We start from the raw sequence: 21,385 nt of genomic DNA on the forward strand, positions 1-21,385 counted from the left end.
CCATTCAAATAAAAATGACAGTAAGACAAGATGATGGTCTCTCACATCGTTCAATTTCGCTCTGGAAAAATCGATTGAAGAATAGAATATGAAAATACAAATACTTGTAAAAAAAAAATACAAAAGTCAACATCTAAATGTTTACATTTTACCATTAGCTGATGACATGGTAACTTCGGAAAAAACTTTAGATGGGAGAATGAAATTTCAATAATCAGAAAAAAGTGCAAACAAAATCAAGCTATAAATTTAATATAATGGATTCCAATACTATGTATAGTTTACTGACATACCGTTATGTTTCAGTCCACTGCCGCCTTTCACAAAATATAATAGTAGTATAAATTACCTTAATTTTATTGCCCGGCGGTGGTGCAGCCCGTATAACAGCAAGGTTGATTCGTATTCTTTCTTCTAATTCGTTATTAAAATGTAATCGATCAGCGCTTTAATGAACCAACAGGACATCAAGATATGGACTTGGCGCTGGTGGATAGATGCTGAAGAACCGCAAAGAAAACCGCTGTAACAGCGAACAAACCGGATAATGATGGCTTCATCTAAAACAACTTAATGTATTTTGAACCGATTAAAATAATTAAAATTAAATTATCGCATATTTATAATAATCTTATTTGGGGAAACAAAAGCGATAAAAAATAAAAACATTATATTATACACTTTTTAATAAATTTCAATATTCTGCACATAGATGATGACTGGTGTTCGCAGGCAACAATAAGAAAAAGGGTAGACTATAACCCCATTAATGAAAAGAAAATATATATATACATATATATAAAGAAATTAATTTTCATTAATCGAACTAATTGTAAAATTATTTTCAAGAAACCAATTAAATAAACTAATTTGCATAATCTAAACTAAAAAAAAAGGTTTTACATAACGAAAAAGTATCTCTTAACTTTAAAAATTTTACTATAACATTTTAGTTCGGTTAATAAAATAAAATTAATATATATAAAACGAGCTTTTATTTTATTTTATTTATAAAGAAAATTTAGTGTAAATTAAATGCGGTATAAATATTGAAAAATTATCATTTAGATAAAATAGTGTGTTCCCTCGGGTGGATAACCGGGAGACTGATGCTGATGATCTGCTACAGCGAGACCTGTAACGAAACAACACGTATCGAAAAAATCTCGAGTAAAAGGACTTGAGAAACTTTTGATGTCAAAATTTTTTCAGTTTGTTGCGTTAAATAATTTACAACTGAAAATATAAAACTAAATTTTTTAATTAAATATGATAATTAAAGTAAATACCTCGGTTGACCGGGCCGTTTAATTAGGGTCTGGGCCATAATTCCAACATTATTTGTTTTAAGTTTGTTTCGGGTGTAATTCTAAAGGTACGTAATAAGAAAGTTACAACGAGGGGGTTTTAACTCGTTTTATATCCATCGCGATTTTTACGTCCCTCCAACTTTCAGTGCTCATAAATAAAAAAAAAGAGTAGATGATAAGTGGTTTCGCCATTATTTCCACAAAACATTACATTAAAACACGTATCATTTACTATTAAAAAAAAAAATTGATTCAATACGAGATCCAAGACGGCAGGTAAACGTGAAAGACCCGTATTTTTGGTAAGAGCCATAACTATGTTAAATGAATAACAAAATCCGTACAACTTTTACACCATTGTATTCTGAAGAAGAAAATAAACAGCGTTGTATGATGAATCGAACAAAGAAAAACCTTTTTGCTTCTCTTTCATCAGTCGTAAATCGGAAACTCGTACATATTTTATATTAAATTTCTCCGTTATTTTCACGTGTAGAAAATTTTATAAAAGATCCGGCAGAACAACGTGTACACCTGTTATTCTTTCGTCCAAATCTACTCGATCGATACAAGTTAAATTTTGCACTAACAAAGGTTTTATACCTGTAAAGAATTTACGATATAATATTTGAACGAGTTGGAGCGGGAGAATAAAAAGTAAAAATAAATAAACTGAATAATGATTTTCTTTTAAAACGAAATCGCTCTAAAAAGTAGAACATAATTTTTGTTTATTATAAGATAATCAAAATAATTTTCAATATTTATAAGAATTCTGAGCTCGTAAAATATTTACTGAAGAATTCGAATAGGTAATCTGCGATAATTAATAAAGTTAAAAATGTGAACGTAAATTAAATCGATAAGACAAAATAATATTTTTTCGGCGCACAACGGGTTATTTTTTACAAATGCTGAAAATTATTTTCATTATCTTAAAATCACCAGAAAATTTATTTTCTACTTTTTATAGCGATTTCGTTTTAAAAGTAAACCGTTGTTGTTTTTAAACTTTATTTAATTTTATTTTTTGTATACGTAAATATTTTTAAAAAAATATATAAACCCTTTAGGAGCAAAACTATATTGCTGTAGAAGTAATATGAAATTTTATAATCTATTTTTTTTTTTTGAGAAATTAATTCAGACGGAAAACGCGAGCGCGCGCGCGCGAATACACAGTGAGACATTAAAAATCGGTATTTTCAGCTATTTTATTACTTTCATAATTATTCTTGACGTATTTTGGTACTTTTCGTTTGATTTTTTGCGAAAATTACTGGAAAGAAGGATCTGTTTAAATATACGTGTACGACAAGAACACCGTACGATAAGCTACGTCATCCTTGAAAATTGCATATTGTGAAATGTCAGGTCCCACTTATATTTTTATAGGACAATACGTTTCCCACCTGAAACTTATTATTTCGCGTCGTGCGTGCCTGCACAATGTAATTTTTTTTTTTTAATGTTCTCCCTGCATTTCTCGATTTGTATTAACATAATGTACAGGAGTTATTTTATTTATGCACGATAATTCATTATTTACAAAGTCTAAACTAATTTTCACCCTTTCCTTCCTAGTACCGATTCAAAATTTCTATGAAAATAAAATAATATTTATTATTACTTATTTATTATAATTACAAATTTATATTTATCGGTTATTTCCTAATAACGATACTAACTTAAGAAATTCTTCTTTCGAAATGCGACGGCCGTGGTTTCTTCGAAACGGTTTTTACATAGTTTTGTAGTCTCAGGTCGACCGTTCGTGAGATGTGTTTAATTGAATCTCAACCACCAAAGAACACCGGTATCCGCTATCTAATGAAATCGGTAAAAAAGTTATTCTTAACCTTGCTAGGATTTGAACCTTAAAACTCTCGACTTCGAAATCAGCCGATTTGCAATGACGAGTTAACTTTTTAATAATAACTTTTTAATAAGACATTCCTGTAATGACAAAATTTATATATAACAGAAAGTAAACTAGGAAATATAATATTTTCGTTATGCATCAATATACGTAATAAAAAATATATTTCAATATAAGAGTACGTTAGAAATTGTATCGGAAACAAATAAACGCCATTATTATGTAAAATAATTAAACGAATGGTATAGAAAAAATCATAAACAAAAGAGAAAATCCCACTTACTTAAGCTAGAATCCTTAATAGCCCCAGTAGTTAAAAAAAAAGGATGTAAAAAATAAAAATAAAAAATATATATAAGATAAGCTAATACACAAGTCTCTCTCCCTCATACTCTCTCTCTCACACACACAAGCACATATATTCATATTCTTTCTAGTCTAAATAAAACATTTTAAATTGTATAAACATCGTTCAAATTGTGTAATAAAACGGATTCCTCTGTGAATACAAAACAAAATAACCGACTTAGATGCCATATAAAATGATTTTGTAACCATTTCATATATACACACCTAGTTTAGTGGCTACATGATCTGAAAAGGTTAAATAACCGCACGTGGAAGGCAGGCTATATACAAAAAATATTCCGTGAAATTCAAAAAAATTTTAAGAATGATTTATCTCGAAAAAGGTTTTCCCATTTAATGAAATATACGCGTAAGTTTAACAAAGGAAACGAACCTTTTAATTAAAATATTATTAAACTTATTAAATAATATTTTTTAAATTTATACTGGGATATCGACTTGGCGAATTTTATTCGCTATCAAAAATATCATGCGTTCACGTTTAATGATGAAATTTAAACAAACAAAAAAATAATAAATCGATTTGAAACAGAAAATTTTAAAACGGAGACAAAATGGGGCGTATTGTAAATATTTTACTTTATAAAAAATTAAAAGATTTTTATTTTAGCTGCTATCGGCGCAGAACGGCCCGTGGTGGTGAAGCGAGTAATTACCCAAGGCTCTTTCCACGACTCTCTTCCGCTGGAAGCAGTCAATTGATTATAGAAAACCATAAAGTTTAAATTCAAGTAAAATTTTCGTTCAATCCGGTCAGTTTTTTCCGACAACAATTGAATTTGAAGGACGTTAAACAATTATTTATGTTACTTAACTGTTTTTTTACTTTCCGAAATCAAATACTAAAATTATAATCGACAAAATTAAAACGTTATTTACATAAAAGTCTAAATTAGATTTTATTACCTGTTAATGTAGCGATGTCGAAAGTAAAGAATCGGCTAAAATTCCCCGTCGTAAAATTTTCGAACAGTAAACTTTTACGTCGTTCAAATTTAAAAAATAAAAAAATAATATGAAAATTCCGTAAAAGAAGACACTAACTCGTTAAAAATAAAAAAGATCGATATTAAATTATTTCACACAATATTTTAAATTAGCATAATATTATTTACGTTCACTTAATTAAAAAATAGTATTAGTAAACTTATTCGCATAAACAACGATTTATAAAACATGCCGATTCGATTAACTATAACGTGGAGAGAATTATATAAATATCTTTTTTCATCGTAAACTATATACATTATTATATACCCTAAACATTATTTTTTAACAAACGTTGACATACAAATCGAACAAAAACGGACCCAGAAATGGCTTAATTGACATCGATATTTATACGATAAAAACAAAATCGTGTTATTTGTGTATCCACCTAATAAAGTGAAGAAATATTTTTAAGTTAATTATTTTAACAACGAACAATTTTTTTTTTTACAATTTATATTTCTTACTTACGCGCGCGCGCAAACACACAAAACACAATTTATGTGCGTTTTTATATGAAACTCAACGCATATGTTTTAGATCATATTTCAGATACAAATTCAGCGTAGATTGATAATTTTATATTAATTTAGAAAAATAATATAATTTACGTATTTAAAAAGCTAACTCGAAAGTATAATAAATATTTACTAATTTGATAATTCTTTTTTTATTATTTACTATCTCCCCCGTCTTATATTTATAATAACCATTAGTACATTTTTATTTTAAACGAAATAAATTAGAGAAAAATAAACCGTTTAGAAAGTGTTATTCTAAACGGTTTATTCTTTGCATTTATAGATTATTAATTAACACTGACATATTTAAAAGATTTAAATACGATAAAAAACTAGCTGCAGCTAGGCGGTTCCTCTGGCGGGCAGCATCTCAGAATGGGATTATTAGGAGTCTGAAATTGATAACCTCTTGTGTGAAATTTTTTTTTTAATGATGAAAATCGATCAAAGAAAAGCGAAGTCACCAAATCTATGCAATTAAATTTGGTTTAGGCGTCTTTTAATGATCGCACATTAAACATTTTCAATATTCACAATATACATATGCAAATTCACTCGATACGAGAACCGGAAAGCTTAAATATAAATCAAATTAAATTAAATTTAAGAAAAAAATTCGTAATAAATAATACGCTACATATTTGAGTGTACTCCATAGCGCTCTTTTTCCCGCATCATTACTAACTCTGATCGTTCCTAGAGGGAGTATTTACTTATATTTTCACTTTCTTCTACGGATATATCGGCGATAAATTTTTATTTTATTATTTTAATGTAAGCGTTTCTTGTACTGTTTCTTTGATTTACAGACACCGAATGATGTTGTGAATTACACGGTAATGCTTTTGCAGTAGATGTTGGTAACTAAGGATATCATACAAGTAAAATCAAAGCGGCCGGTTCTACGCCCTGAAATATTTTTTTTAAATAATAAGAAATATAGTAAATTAAAAATTGTATTTACACACGGTAAATTAATTATAGAAATATTAATGCATTCGTTTGTAACTATTGTAATCCTAAGGATTATATTCGTACACTTTTTATATAAATTAATTTAACACACCGCTTGAATAAAGTAACTTCCTTTTTTTAAAAAAAAAAAAATAGTATTCATAAATATTGTCAGAATTTGCACGCATTTAACATATATATATATATATATATTTGCACATTCTTATAAGTAGACATATATGAAACTTAACATGTAAGGTAATAATGTAATTTACGTTACGTTATTACAATGTAAATTACAACTTAAAACTTACGTAACTTAATAAAAAGAAATATATCTTAACAAGAAATAATTATTGGATTTTACGCTTTCTCTCGATCGGTTGTCAAATATACGTTTCTCCTTGGCTGTTGCTGTGTTATTTCAAATATTCAAATTTTCATCAATTTAAAACTCGCATAGAGGGCGATACGATTATATCATTTATTTTTTATAACTACAATTGTATCGTTGTCAGTGTTTAACGGAAGGAGAAGAATTATGTTTGCGTTAAAATGAATAGCATTTTTAAAAGACAAAAAAGTTTTTCGATCGAACAGAGTTTTTGTTCGACTAAACACAAACAAAGATTAATTTTTAAATAAATGATTTATAACGATTCCTATATATATACTTGCTATCTCATTATTATGGGTTATGGGGAGAAAAAAATGTTTACGATAACTATATTTTACATGCCACACCCTATTCCGCCATAAACAATGGTTCATGGTTCAAAACTAGCCGTTTTGTTATAGTGTTTTTCTACAGTACCATTTGTCCTTGAAATCTGTACGTGTAATATCGTTTTTGTTAAAACATTATAAGATTAATAAAACTTTCTTTGTTTGAACGCAAGCAGCGGTATAATTATTAAAAGAATTTTAGATTTTTACGCAAAAACCTTTAAATAAGAATGACATTAGAAAATGAATCCTCCCGCTATAAAAATCCAACGATAATGCCGATTACATTAAAATCGTTTACTTAGACTAAATAATTTTCCGTTCAAATAAGTTATGAAAAAAACTTTTCTCAGGATTATCGGTGGAATTACCTCAACAAAATCCATGAAATTATCATTAAAATCGTTCGGTTTAATGAAGAGTAAACCTTGAACATCTATCGTTTTTACTTTTCCGGGAAACGGACCAGATTTGAACTCCTTGATCAAATTATGTTTTTAATTTACAAATGACGCGGTAAAATCGTTTACTTAGACTAAATAATTTTCCGTTCAAATAAGTTATGAAAAAAACTTTTCTCAGGATTATCGGTGGAATTACCTCAACAAAATCCATGAAATTATCATTAAAATCGTTCGGTTTAATGAAGAGTAAACCTTGAACATCTATCGTTTTTACTTTTCCGGGAAACGGACCAGATTTGAACTCCTTGATCAAATTATGTTTTTAATTTACAAATGACGCGGTATTAAAAGCGTTAATCAGAATAAAAAAAAAACAATAATTTGTAATAAAACATTTTGCGTCTAAGTTTATCCTCTTGACCAAATAATGTTTTTACCGTCAAATTTATATCGTATTTAGAATTTAATTACTAAAAGAAAAAGCTGAAAACACATTTGTACGACTTACCCTTCAGCCGGCTTTTTTCTGATGCACAGCTTACACAAACAACTTAATTTAAAATATTTATCGATTTAGTGAAATATAATATTTTTTGTTCAGGAGTTAAGCTTCCCTCATCGCCCCTGACGCATGGACAAAAGATATCAGTCGGTAGGTAAGGATTTTCAAATAACAGCCTATTATGATGACAAATTGTTTGTACTAATAAAATTTATTGCTACTTCAGCAACCGTTTCGTAGCCCTAACAATTTGTTTTACATATTCCAAACGTGGCCTGCCTACACAATTTTTCCCTTCTACCTGTCCTTCCAATATTAACGCCTATAACTCGAGAATTTGTACAACTCGAAATTTATTTTAATTCCCTGCCGAACTGCATTACGTTATACGGAAATATAATGCCTTTAACCCGAACAAAAATCCTATAAGTCCAAGTAAAAATTTGATCGGTTTATAAAAAATTAATATAAAAAAACCAAAGTTTAACGCGAGGCCTATAATAATACCGCTCTTATATTCAGTTCAGAAATATGAAACAAGCGTGTTTCACTTCCTGTACTGTGCGATAACAAAAAAGAATGAGTCGACATACAAAGAGGGAAGCGAAACTTATACATCACGCGTCGGTATTCACCGAAACTCGTTTCTCGTAAGTGTCGGTCAATGCGTCTTTATAATATTCTCAGCCCGTATGCGTAGTTTTTTTTGTCTTTTTTTATTTGTTTGCTACTATAAAAAAGGGTGTTCTAATTCTTTCCTTACAACGAAAATTTTTCCACTACATGTTATTTGCCAGATCTAATTTGTTTTTAGGTCATTTAAATTCGATTATAGATTGCATTGCTGAGGATAAACCTAAGAAAAAATACACGTGTAGAGTACGGCTCTTAAAAAACAATATTTTAAAAATGAGAAAATTACCTGCTAAAAGATATTTTAGAATTATAAACCGGTATACTAGTATCTAGGATTACAAATAAACTATCAAAAATATGTGCAAACGGTAATGTTTCTGACGAAGGTGAAATCGTTAATATTTCTTTTACGAATACTTTGTTAGAATATTTAATGAAGTTATCAGTAGCGCCGGTACTGTGAACGATAGAATGATGTAGAATTATCATAAGTTATGACTTGTAATGCGTTTATATTTTGTTTCGCATTTAGAGTTAAATCTTTTACCGTCTGATTTACACCGACACTATTCGAAAGACAAAATATATATTATAACGGCTGTTGAACTAAACTAAAATAATAAATTTATATGCTTTACGTAAGTAAGAAGAAAAGAGTAAGATAGTTCATTTATCATTAATAAGGAGGACATGAAATTACTATCTAAAATACTCGAGTTGGAACCCTATATATCGGGGGAGCCAAGTTAAAATTGTATTTTTCATCGAAAGGGAAAGCAGTTGAACGATACCTTACTCTAAAAGTTACAGTATTCTTCTACCTTCATGGATTATCGTGGATTTTTATATTCAAAAAAATGTGTCGTTTAAACCGAAATTTTTATTCGCAATTTATAGTACCCGAATGATAAACTCGATAAAACATGAACGTCAACCGAAAATCGACTCGGAATCTTAAATAATCACTTTGTGAGGCGACAAATTATTGAACGATAATATAAATATAATATTAAAATTCCAATATCAACTACATCATGTCCTGCAGGTAGCTTCGCTATCGAACCGACTATACTAATGAAACCTATAACATTATTCGTAATTTAAAAAGTAATTTTTTATCGCCAGGGATAGAGAATTTAACTGAAATCTACCTAAAAAAATTCATATTTATTGTAAATATGTTGGAATGCTAGACAGTTTTTTTTTATGTAGAGTAGTAAATCTGCATTTTCAATTTAATAAATTGATCAGAATAAAAAATCGATTACACGTCCTTCCTCAGTCAGATTTTCGTTGGAATGTTAAAACCCTGTTTTAATAATGAACCGATAACGGAAAGAGAATATTATCGCTAACTTGAGTAATTATTTCATAATCATAACAAAATAATAAATTCGGTATTGTGTCGCGTACAAACTACTGACAGTCGTTATTTGTTTATGTACTCTGCGCTTGACAAGACGCCACCATCAACAAGTCTATACGATAACAAAATATATCAAACAAATTATTTTTCGTTCAAGATTTATTATAAAAATTATCGCGATTCAAATAAAGTGTCGACTACTGAAATAAATCAAACGGTTAAATCGACACGACTACGTATAACAATTTAATCTACGCGTAAAAATGTCTCGATGAAAATTATTTTACATATTGATAATTTTGATTTTAATACTTTTAAATTGAAGTAGAATTTTTCTGATGATGGTGGAACGACAGAAAGTACATGAAAAAGCACAGACGAATTGTCGTTAAGGTTGAACTTTGACAAATTTTATTAATACATAAATAATCTTATATACCGACGTTTTCACGATTGTAACATCAAACATTATTTGCATCTCTATCCCTCTTTGTTACTTATTTAGAAATGACCGTGGAATTAAACCCGTTAAAATAATAAGAGACCTTGAAAAAAAAACTATTTTTCCTTTTTTTTTTAAATTCCTTTAAACATATTTTCACACACACCCACTGACAGAGAGAGATAGCGCAAAATTGAAAGGTTTCTTGGGTTTACGTACTAAAAACACAAAAGGTACTTTTGGCCGCATGAACTGGAATACGAGTGAAAAATATGTTTATATTACTTTTATTGCGGTATTAAAACCTTTTCAGAAACTACATATTTAAAGATGAAGAAGAAATACATAAAAGGATATATGAAATAAATGTCAGAACTTGCCGGGAATCGAACAACAGTTATAAGGTAACTGTGCCGGTTTTAACGATGGAACTATTGTACTCTTTATTTTCACACATAAGGTTTTTACAATAATTTTCTTAAAACTCGCTAAAAATATTCCTACATGTTCTATTCAATTTTTAGGTAAAAATCCGTATGAAACATACCGATTTTGTACGGCTTCAACTCGATTGTATGTCAACGGAGTTTTACAAGCGATGTGTCATTTTATTCAAAATAAAACGCTTTAATAAATTTTTTAATAAGTAAAAATTATATCAAACCGTTATAAAGATATGGAAGAATAAAAAATGAAATTTTCCAAATTTAATTAATCTAGGTTTACCGGTTTCTGAGAAATAATTTTTTTGTTGAAATTCACAAAACGGAGTCCAGAAGGAAAATAAATTATTTTAATGTTAGGTGGTTCGGATAACTGAGCCAAAGTGCACCTTTTGTTATTCAAAACTTATGCCGCAGGATCATTAACACCCTCGTTAGTCCGATCGATATATATTTAATTTAGATAATTTAGTAAACAATCTCGCACTGTTAAGTTTAAAACGGTGCACGTGTAAATTATTAATGCTTAAGAGTATTATAATTAGGGTATTTACATTTTAAGTTAAATCTTTTACAGTTTCGTTTACACTAGCGATACTATTCCAAAGACAAAATATATAATATAAAACAGCTGTTGAACTTTACGTATTTTGTTTTAACCGATTTGGTTTAACATTATAGGGTTAGGTAGAAGGTAAAAAAGTAATACGAAGATAAATATATATATATATATATATAAAACAATTCATTAAGAATGTAGAATTTAGAAAATACATACATGAAGGTCCAAAAAAAAGGCGAACAGTAACATCACACCAGTCAATCGAAGTGATGATGACAAAAAATAAAAGAAGTTATCGGAGTATATAGCAATATTAAACGAGACAAGAGAGCGATAACACAGTCATCAGTTTTTTCTTTCAAGAAAGGTTTTTTTATAAAAAAAGGCCAAAATAAAAAATAATACTATTCATAAATTCTTTAAATTTCGACTTTGTGAAATTCGGTTGATTCAGAAACTTTTTCAAATTGTTTATTTGGCGGAGATTATTTATTAGTTTTTTATAAGCGTTCATCAATTTAAAAAAAAAAATTATTTTTATCTGTAATATAATCAGTATTAAAAATAAAAATGTCCGTATAGACCGTTCTCAAGAAACGTAAAAGTGAAGCGAGCGTTCCGATTAAAATAAAAAGAATATCGCTCAAGGTAGTCTGTTAACTTCTACTAAACTTTAAGGAAGTCAGAAAATATTTCTTATGGCTTTGAAACAATTTGCCTTTTAACTTTCCACAAAAAAATACTTCAATACCGGAGAAAACAATCAAAATGAGACTCTTATAAATATTTTAAACGAATGATGTACAAAAAAGCATATATAAAAGAGAAAAACCCCACTTACGAAACCTAGAATCGTTAATCGCCCCGGTATATCACAAAGCCCGCGCTATTTAAAACACAATAGATTTATTTCGGAGCAAAAATAATTCAAACTTCAAAAAACTCCTAACTTAGACGTAAATAAAATTACTTTTAACGTAAGTAGAAAATACGTAGTTTGTTTATGTTGAAATAAAAATCACGGTTCAAGGAGTTTAATTTAATTAACTAGCTGTAATAACCGAAGGATATTTACGTTTTTAAAAAGTAAATATTTAAAATATAAATAAAATTAATGTAACTAATTAATTCCCCAATAATTCCGATTAAGAAAATTATAACCTAAAAACCATACGGACAAAAACGTTTTAAAAGAGTAAGAATGATTTTCACGATCGGTGGGATTTTATTGTGTTAATAAAAGTTTTTCGTGGAGTGCATGTTCAGGCAAAAAAGATACATCAAAGTCGCAAATTTTCTCATCTATTAGACGCACAGGAATGAAAAATTGTAACCGCAAAATGGAGGCTTCTAGAAAACTATTATTCTTGATCGACAAAATATTTTAGGTTAAAACCACAAAATCAAACTATACGGACGATTCCCTCTATATTATGTAATTAAGACGAATCTGAGGTCATACTCGGCTTTAATTTCTTTGTCGTATAGTATCCGCATTTGAAATTACTTTTTACGGGTGAAGACAATCCTTTATATGCCCGCTTGCAAATAAATTAAATATTAATAAATTTTTTTGTTACTATTATTAAATAATTCGATTTAAAGTAATTTAATTTTAGACTGAATTAATTTAAAAATTTTTTAATTATTTTCACGGCCTTCGAAACAACTAAATAATTAACCCCGATTAATTTGTACTCATATTAATACAGTAAAATAAGCTTCAACACGATCGCCCCCTACCACTCTAGCAAATCTATAAAAATGATTATTCTACTGAATAATCGTGAAAATTTTTCCGTCAAATCTGATACAGAAAGAAGTATAACAAATAATTTGATTTTATCAAATATTATTAGTTTTACGCTCTTCTACACGCTTTTGTTTCTGCGCTAATCTTTTCATTTCAGAGTCCTTACAGTTTCTAGATCTACCTTGGCATATTAACTACATCTAATGCGTTTACGGAAATACGCAATAGAAACTAATCGACAGCCTGCCTACGACGACTGTTCGAAGACTAATACGCTAAATTTTCAAACGGCATGAAATAAGCGTGTCAAGTGTAGGGTACATTGTTCTACAACCTAAGAAAAAATTGAGATTTTTTGTTGGTTTTTTTCTCAGTCGATAATAAATACAAAACTCGAAAGCTTGTGAATGGTGGATGGTAGTGAAGAATGGAAAACATTTTAGCATATTCCGGCGGCTAATATATATATATATATATATATATATATATATATATGTTTGTATATTATTGAAAAATGGAACAAACTAAAGCTAGAAAGAAATGGCCTATTTGAATTCGATTTAAATTGCGATAAAAAAAATTCCTAAAGGTTTATGCACGAATGGACTGAAAAAATATTTTTAAGTTAATTACTTTAACAACGAACTATTATTTAATTTCTTTACATAAAACTAATTCTTTACCAATATCGCGCGCGCGCAACACACACGTAATCTCATTCGATAGATTTAATAATTTTTTCTGAATGTTTACTTTCCCCTTATATTTATGACCGTTATTACGAAAAATACATTGCCGTTGCGTAATTTCTTTGTAATAAGAATTTAAGATATAAATCCACACGGATATGTTATAAATTAATAAATGAAATAAAAGATTTTCTTTTATTTAATAATAAAAAAAATACATTTTGACACATTAGGTCATCGTCAAAGAACATTGGTAAAATAGACGGAGCATACAGGAAAGTTAAGGAAAATTTTGGGGTACATAAATTAAAATGTAATAATGTGTTAAACAAAGATGGTACACCAATATATAATACGAAAGGTAAAGTCGATAGATGGGTGGAATATATTGAAGAGTTATATGGAGGAAATGAATTAGAAAATGGTGTTATAGAGGAAGAAGAGGAAGTTGAGGAGGATGAAATGGGAGAAACAATACTGAGATCTGAATTTAAGAGAGCATTAAAAGATTTAAATGGCAGAAAGGCTCCTGGAATAGACGGAATACCAGTAGAATTACTGCGCAGTGCAGGTGAGGAAGCGATTGATAGATTATACAAACTGGTGTGTAATATTTATGAAAATGGGGAATTTCCATCAGACTTCAAAAAAAGTGTTATAGTTATGACACCAAAGAAAGCAGGGGCAGATAAATGTGAAGAATACAGAACAATTAGTTTAACTAGTCGTGCATCAAAAATCTTAACTAGAATTTTATACAGAAGAATTGAGAGGAGAGTGGAAGAAGAGTTAGGAGAAGACCAATTTGGATTCAGGAAAAATATAGGGACAAGGGAAGCAATTTTAGGCCTCAGATTAATAGTAGAAGGAAGATTAAAGAAAAAAAAACCAACATACTTGGCGTTTATAGACCTAGAAAAGGCTTTCGATAACGTAGACTGGAATAAAATGTTCAGCATTTTAAAAAAATTAGGGTTCAAATACAGAGATAGAAGAACAATTGCTAACATGTACAGGAACCAAACAGCAACAATAACAATTGAAGAACATAAGAAAGAAGCCCTAATAAGAAAGGGAGTCCGACAAGGATGTTCCCTATCGCCGTTACTTTTTAATCTTTACATGGAACTAGCAGTTAATGATGTTAAAGAACAATTTAGATTCGGAGTAACAGTACAAGGTGAAAAGATAAAGATGCTACGATTTGCTGATGATATAGTAATTCTAGCCTAGGGCTTTGCTGGTTGAAGCAAAAACTTTCATGAATTGAATTAATGAACTGTGAGTCTTTATTACTGTGTGGGTTGATTTTGAACTAAATGATTTTATTCAATCGAATGAATAATATTACAAAAATAATAAAATTAAATTTACATTATATAAAATAATATTAAATAAATTTAAGAAATTTTGTTTAACAATAATGAGCTTCCCGTGGAGATCGCCTGTGAGGTTGGAGTTGTAAGGTACCTCGTTGCAAGCTAAACTTATCATCACCATCAACTAATAATAAATGGGGTGCTCCTGTGGCGCTGTTTTGGGAGCACCTTCAATGTGCTCTCCACTGTCACAACATATTTAATTTCTAACTTGTTCAGTACAAACAAATAACATACCCTGTACTACATCAGAGCATATCATATTCCCTAAGCGCTCAAAAAACCTGAATAACACATCATTAACTATGTCATAGCATATTAAATTTTTTCTAATTTTTCAGATAAATAAATAATACATCCTGAATGTATTACTACTTGCTCAATTCCTTGCCCAAATCCTACTTGCTCGACAAAAAATTAAATACAGCACGCAATACGATAGCTTACAAGATATGCTGCTAAATCAACAAGAAGCTTGATAATGCATCCGTAACTGTGTCAAAGTATATAGCATTTGCTGCCTCATCAATAAAAGTAGTTATTACACCCTGTACTATGTGAGAGCAATATAACATTTTCTCTCGTTCAGTAAAATCATAAATAATATATAAATTATTTATATAACAGTTACCACTTACCGACAATCTTTAATAGTAATGTTCCAGCGCTTTAAGATTATTAATCCATCCTCAGGAACAATGATGTGTTATACTTTATTTACGTCACATATCATTAATTATACTGAATTGAATTTTATAAAACTTTGAATACTTGTTTGATTAATATTATTCAAACGTATATTAAACAATAATTTTAATTCTCAGGACAGTAATACTGCTTCATACTAATAAACATAACAATTGAGATCTTCATACTGACATGATGGATAATGTTGACTTTATTTTACCTTTTGACGATCGATTGTTATAATTACATTTTTATAAAATTTAATTTATTATAATTAATGACATGTAAAGTAAATAATTATAGAGCATAACACATCATTGTTCATGAGGATAGATTAATAATCTGAAAGCGCTGGAACATTACTATTAAAATTTGTCGGGAAGTGGAAACTATTATATAAATAATTTATATATTAATACCAACGGGTCTTGCTTAATAAAATTCATATAACTAATATACTCTGTGTACTAAACCTAAGTGAGCTTATTACATTTCTAACTTTTTTTGTAAAAATATAAATAATATACTCTGCAATATGTCAGAGAATAAATAGGATGTACTTGCTGCTTGAACTGCAAGATTTGAAAGAATAAATCCTGTAATTTGCCAGAGCATACCGTACTTCCTACTTCTTCAAAAAAGTTAAAAGAAAAATTAAATACTATTTAATTTTTCTTTTCACTGTGTCGAAATATAACATGTAGATTACCAAAAAATGTTAGTAATATACTTTGTACGATATCTAACCGCAAGACAATTTTAACTTGTTTAATAAAACCCTACATAATAACCCTGCACTGTGAAAAACTAACTGATTTACCAACGACAAAGAAAACAGAACTCAAATTCAAAGTAAGTAATTTTCAGAACCACTCAGGCTAAAATCAGAATTCAATTACTAAGCGAATTTGCAAGCAAATTGGTCTTCAAATTTCTTATGAAAAAAACTAATTAATTTTCCAAAGAAAAAGAAAATAGAACTAAATTCCTTAAAATTTCTGACATCAACAAAGTAAGTAGAGTACAAAAATGTAAATATTTGAGAGAAATCATAACATCAAATATAATTGAAAAATGTGTGGGATGAGGAATACAGTACAAAAAATCGAAACTGCCTATCATCTCATAAAGAAAGTTTATCATAAAAATTCCCTGTTATATAACTCCAAATTGAGGCGCTAAAAAACTGCAGTTCTATCAGAAACACTGTATGGGGCAGAATGTATGCATTTTTTTTAGAACAAAAAATAGCAAAAGTAGAAATAAAAATCTTAAGAAAACTCGGGGACAAAAATATGTAAATGAAATTTATAAATTGAAAAGTAATATAGAAATTTACAAATGTACAGTAAAATTTAAGGTTCTTAATCTGAGAAAGAAGATTTTAGTTTTATGGTCATTTATACAGAATGAAAACCAAAGATTAGACAAAAATGTATGTAAAAGTATGAAGTAATAAAATCATATATAACTGAAATTATGGCAACTTTACCTGGCAACTCTCCATTGGTCTTATTGCTCTGGTTTAGTACTTTTTTTTCATTTAAGTACCATTCTTCTTACGATAAAGAAATTAATTGTAAATTTTCAGAATAATTCTGATAAAATACTATGCGATGTAAATTTTAAACTAAATTCATATAAAAGTTATGAATGCAATCGTTTCCTAAAGTATATTTTATTTCAGCAGCCATAAAAATAAACAGATTCAAATGTTCAAGTATTTGTAATTTTCAAGTATAATCAAATTGAAGTATTTTTCAATATATTTTTGTGCCAGAAAATATTTTTGTATAATTATTAATATTTTCATTTACGTTCATATGAAAATTCAATTTTAGTTCCTATAAAATAGTATAGTAGAGACAAAAACAACTGCATTCTGTGCTTCATTAGAACAGCTTTTAAAAAGTAGGCTAAACATGCCTAGACAAATTTTTTCTTGTCAATTTCAAATACTCAGATTTGCTATTCAGTACCCGCTATATATGTATTGTTACAAAACTTAAAATCAAAACAATTCTCATAGGGTCATTTAAAAGAATAAAGTATTTTGTTTTTTAGTTCTCAAAACTCATTGCAGTTCCTATATAAAATTTAATTTTATAAAAATAACGCCGCCATATTGGTTAATCAAGCTAATGTAAAATGCATTATTTTTTTACTAAATAAAATGTATGTCTGAAAATAATTATTAAATAAAATTAAATGTTAGAATAGACCTTAATAAAATATAAAAATCATTCTACATATCAATAACTCTAACAAAATATAACAGTTTAAGATTCCTGATAATAAGCTTTATAAAATCATCCGATTACATTTTCAACTCGTTTAAATTTAGTTAAAGTATTATTAGCTTATATATATATATAAAAGAGTAATAAAGTTATTACTTACTTTAAATAACGTCCTAAATTGTGTTCAACAGTTATTTTTCTAGAATATTCTATAAAAAAAGTTTATCATTATAATCCCACGTACATACACCAAAACGTTAACGACGAAAGTGAAATTGAGATCGGTAGATGTCATCATAAATACTTTAAAAGAAATTATTCATAATTTTACATATAAGAAATTTAATAATAATTAAAAAAAATTATATAGCTTGAAACACACACTTTTTGCCACTGTTTGTTCAAAAAATATTTATGATAATTAATAAATAAACAGAATAAAATTGTCTCTAAATCTTATTAAGAGATTGAAAAATTTATATACATTTTTAATTATGATGCGTTTACAACAAATTATTCCTCGAATTAAGATTATTTTAAGTCGGCTAAAAATTATTGATATCAAACAAAAACAAGATCGATAAGTAATAATGTATTAGTTGTCAGCTAATTAAAAATATCGTTGAATTCAGCTTGGGCATAATTATAACAATTATTTACTAGCACAGTAAAAGTAAGAACGTGTAAAATTTTTGATTTATTAATCATGAGGTTTAATAAATTTTTGAATTTCACTCGTTAAATTGCCGTTCAATAAGTCTTAATAAAAACAAACTTGGTTTTGTTTTTCTAGGTTATAAAATTTAATCACTATCTTCCGTACAACTTAATCTTGAATTCTTAATAATATTTAAAAATGCATTCACAAAATATACAAATTTTTATAGTTAATTTTTCTTAAAGAATGTGTGTGTGTGTGTGTTAAACTTTTAAAACTGTGTAATAAAAAGTCCTATTCTATACCGTAGCAGAATTGAACAGTAAAACGGTTAAAAGTTAAACCTTCAACACGCAGCCAATCGTCTTGCCGTCCCTCCCCATTTCTAACCGCAGCATGCACGTATATCTTATATAACGTACTTTTTGCCTTTGAAAATTAACTAGACCATTTTTTTGTTTAGTCTGTTATGACTTACTTATTTCAACTACTTTTTAAAATTTGAAAACCGAAATTTTTTGCGATCACAATACTTTCTTTACTTCGTATAAGAAAGTAAAAATTCTCAGTATAAATATGACTAAAACAACAATACAAAATATTAGATACCGATATAATCAGTTTTGAAACTGTACAATTTTTTTTTTTATATTTCAAATTAGTTAGATAACCTTACTTGTCAATTTATCTTATCCATGAAACTGTACGACTCTGTGCATTTGTCATTCTTTAATCAGACCAACTTTAAAGCACAACTTGAAGTACAAGATTACAGTTCATCGTTAGCTTAAACGAATACCTTTATAAAATTAACAAAAAATTGTGAATATTTCTCTCTTAACTCAATGACAGAAATTTTTATCACAAATTCATTATGAAAATTTACCGATCAATTTTTTTTTTGCAATGCGTTCCAGTACATCGATCGGTCTAAAAATCGATTTTCTCCAATTACTAATAGGAAAGTAGTTAAAAAGAAAATGTTAACAAAAAAAAGGATTTTTATAATTGCATATTTAATGAATATGTTCAAAGATCTTGCTTTCCCCCTTATGCAATCACGATGGCATTTACTACAAAATTACACATTTTTCCCCTAAAACTTTTGTCCGATTTATGAAATCAAATAAATGAGTTTTCAATCGACTGTGAGTGGTAATTCAGGATGTTTGGATCTGAAGAAACTTCAAATTCAAAAGATTACCTGACCAAAAATCATACGAATGCGGTTACCGTTCCAAGTTGTTTCTCGACATCCTAAACATTCAAAAAAATTTTGATCGATGTCGTCTGTAATTTTTAAGATCGTAGCGAGAAATATTTGAAAGACACACGACTATTTCTCATGAATTGTCAAAAATATAAACCGAAATAAAAAATATGAAATTTGCGTTATACTTTTAAAAGAAAAAAAAAATATGGATAAAATACGAAACGTTTGAATAATTTAAATAAATTCTTGCACAACTGAAAGGACCTGTCACGTTACCCCAAGTGCCAGAAAATAATTAATTATAATGTATATTCATTATTTAACTATAATATTTTGATTTTTACGTGTCAATTTTGGGATGTACCGTTCTTATTTTACGAGTTTATTTGCTTCTATTTAAATTTTACACGTAAATAATGTTATTTATTTATGTAAGCATCGTGACAATTCAGTTGTACACTAACGTCTACATTTCACGACAAAGAAAGTCACTGGCAGATCTCTGTTCTTCCTTCTACCAGAAAAACTAATCGTATTAATCGTAAGGGTTTAAGCGAGTGCACGACAGGTTTCAGCGTTACAGAAGAACATGATGGCAGACGGGATTACAGACATTGCTGGCCGTTACCGTTTACTCTTTGTCGAATTAATCTGCAAAACATTTTCAACAGTTAGAAGGCAATTTTTAAACGGTTCTAGTGTGTATTTTGTTTCGTATTTGTTAGTATTATCATAATAAACATAAAATCAATGCAAAATATAAATTAAAAACTTACTTGCAACGCGATCGAGTGAGGTACGTGCTATTTCATTCTCTGCTCTGAGCATACTCTACGACAGAAAAAGAAAATTATAACAGATCTAATAGTAACATGTTTTTTTTTTTTGTATTTGTTCGTACAAGAGTTATGTATATAAGATATATGTACTGTAAAGTAAAACTCTTTTTATAATTACATTGCCGCTTGTGCTAAACAAAAAAGAAATTTCAGTTAAAAGTGACAGTAGTCAAAACAAAAAAAAGACGCTATTAAATGTAATGATTTCAACAAAGTGACCACTGTTCATACTTGTTTGATACTAGCAGACCCGGCAATGCTTATATATATATATATATATATATATATATATATATATATATAGAGAGAGAGAGAGAGAGAGAGAGAGAGAGAGAGAGAGAGAGATTTACTTTAACCACCTACAGCGATATTATAAAATTAATATTTACAGAGGTCGAGAAAAGTTTTAAATAAATCGGTTATAAAATTTAAACATTTATATTTCTCTAAAGTAAACAGTTCATACAAAATAGAAAACAATAATTTTACCAGTTCATGGACATTTACTTTGTAAATCGTTGAATATTTTCAAATAAATTTACTTTTGTTAGTTATTTTAATTAAAGGATCCTTTATACTAGTATTATTGGAATAAAATTTTGTTCAAACAAATGAAATGAAGTATTTATTTTTTTTACATTACATTTATATTACGTTTTACACATTTTTTTATATTACAGCGTAGACAACAGATGCGTAGGCTTATTAGTCCGTACGGGTCACCGCTCGATACAGTCCATCATTCATTTATCCGTCTGGTTACAGGAGCGTTTCATTAAAGCCCTGTAGTAAGTCTATTAGTTATTATTACCAGAATTGTAGG

At 28.4% G+C, this 21,385-nt stretch overlaps 1 protein-coding gene across 3 annotated transcripts in view; it reads right to left on the reverse strand.

The window, feature by feature from the left end:
- Positions 1-21,385, reverse strand: part of LOC142328067 (uncharacterized) — an 86,946-nt gene that overhangs the window by 54,106 nt on the left and 11,455 nt on the right. For all 3 annotated transcript variants that reach the window (XR_012757182.1, XR_012757181.1, XM_075371537.1), the window contains exons 2-3: positions 20,500-20,554; positions 350-523 (exon numbers count right to left, since the gene is read on the reverse strand). The gene's annotated coding sequence lies outside the window, so the exon portion shown is untranslated. The remainder of the gene's footprint in view (positions 1-349; positions 524-20,499; positions 20,555-21,385) is intronic.

The sequence above is a fragment of the Lycorma delicatula genome, chromosome 7, assembly GCF_047948215.1.
Source record: "Lycorma delicatula isolate Av1 chromosome 7, ASM4794821v1, whole genome shotgun sequence".
In the NCBI taxonomy this organism is placed as follows: Eukaryota; Metazoa; Arthropoda; class Insecta; order Hemiptera; family Fulgoridae; genus Lycorma; species Lycorma delicatula.